This window comes from Lucilia cuprina, chromosome 4 (genome assembly GCF_022045245.1).
Source record: "Lucilia cuprina isolate Lc7/37 chromosome 4, ASM2204524v1, whole genome shotgun sequence".
Taxonomy (NCBI): Eukaryota; Metazoa; Arthropoda; class Insecta; order Diptera; family Calliphoridae; genus Lucilia; species Lucilia cuprina.
In genome coordinates this window covers 90,959,917-90,961,978 of record NC_060952.1, presented here as the reverse complement: position 1 = coordinate 90,961,978, position 2,062 = coordinate 90,959,917, and the positions used below count along the sequence as shown (strand labels likewise).

Here is a 2,062-nt window from a genome sequence, read left to right as displayed (position 1 = left end):
AGATAGATAGATAGATAGATAGATAGATAGATAGATAGATAGATAGATAGATAGATAGATAGATAGATAGATAGATAGATAGATAGATAGATAGATAGATAGAAACATTAGAACCAGTAGTGATAGTTCTATACACATGTATATATAACTTTCCAACATTACTTTATTCATTTACTTATCTTTTTACTATTGTATACATTCATTAAATAATGACAAAAATTTATTTATTGATTTCTAATCTTAAGAACTCCCACATTTTATGTTTAAATTTTATTACAATAAAAAAGAAAAACAAATATGTCTTTGTCTTTTACAAGATTAAAAAAGAAATATGTTAATTTACAACTCAAACAAGATTTTCAAATTAAATTTTCACACAACTTTACTTGTTCAAATGTTCAAATCCCAAAAAAAAATCCTTAAACAACATTTGTTTGTATTTTTCTTTCTTTTCGATTTGCTGTCTATCTATTTATTACGACCGCTAGAAATAAACATGTTCCCCCCTTGACTTGTAAGTACAACGAGTATGAAAATGTAATATCTTAATAATTGAACTAGGAAATTTTTCTATAACAAATGTATTTATTCTTAATGATTTTTGTGCTCTGTATGTGAAATATGTAAGAAAGGGAACACTGACAAAAATCAAATCGTTTATTCGGTATTAATAACAAAACTAGTCTAGACATAAAAATAGATAATACTACAGAAGAGATTAAACACTAGACTTTAGACTAGACTATAGACTAGACTATAGACTAGACTACAGACTAGACTATAGACTAGACTATAGACTAGACTATAGACTAGACTATAGACTAGACTATAGACTAGACTATAGACTAGACTATAGACTAGACTATAGACTAGACTATAGACTAGACTATAGACTAGACTATAGACTAGACTATAGACTAGACTATAGACTAGACTATAGACTAGACTATAGACTAGACTACAGACTAGACTATAGACTAGACTATAGACTAGACTATAGACTAGACTATAGACTAGACTATAGACTATAGACCAGACTATATACTATAGACTACCATATTATATCCAAAAAGAACAACTATTGTTTAAATGAACGATTTTGAAAACATTGCTGGCATTCAAAGCTGACATTCCAGTAAATGTCAAAATCTCCATATGTGCAATAAGGTGGTAATAAAAAACATAACAAGTTTTTTATAAATAATTCCAATTCAAATGAAATTTTCATATGATTTTAAACATAGTTTCTCAAAATTAAGCTCATAACTATTAAACTTTAATTTTAATAAAAAAATTTTAAATATTTTATTATTGGGCTGGCTTAATGTTTATATGTATATTTAGAATTGAATATCTGTCTATTGATCTTTATATGTCTAGCAACATTTCAATTGTCTGTTTATTTAAGTTCGTTTTAATTTTTAGTTTAAGTAGGTGAACTTTTTTTTCGTTTGTTTTAGTTTATTTTTTATTTTTTCTATTTAGCTTGGTCACTTTGAAACAAAGAATAATTTAACAATCAATTATTAATTGTGTGACGCAAAATATACATACATACATATAATATGTTGTTAAAACTGTTAGTTTTTTTGGTAAAATTATCATACAAAAACTTTTAGCACTTAAATTTTAAGATTTTTTCTTTAATCGTAAAATTTTTAACTTCCCATTATTTAGCAAAAAATAAAACAAGTTTTCTAAGAATAATTCTTTAAAGACAATGGAAAACATTCATAAATAACCAATTCTTTTACGCAAAAATTTAATATTCACACTAATTAAAAAAAACCTTCCACAAAAATAATAACTTTTCATTTAAACAATTTTTGAATCATTCAAAAATGTTGTTAAATTTACCTATTAGACAAGAGCTTACAATACATACCTGATTATAGACTAGACTGTACACCATATAATATATAATAGATTATAGACTAGACTATAGACTAAACAGTAGACTAGACTATAGACTAGACTATAGACTAGACTATAAACTAGACTATAAACTAGACTATAGACTAGACTATAGACTAGACTATAGACTAGACTATAAACTAGACTA

General features: G+C 25.2%; 1 protein-coding gene across 2 annotated transcripts in view; it reads left to right on the top strand.

Annotated features, from left to right (window-relative positions):
• LOC111679107 (signal peptide peptidase-like 3) overlaps positions 1 to 2,062 on the top strand; it is a 12,109-nt gene that overhangs the window by 4,974 nt on the left and 5,073 nt on the right. The gene's annotated exons all lie outside the window — the stretch shown is intronic.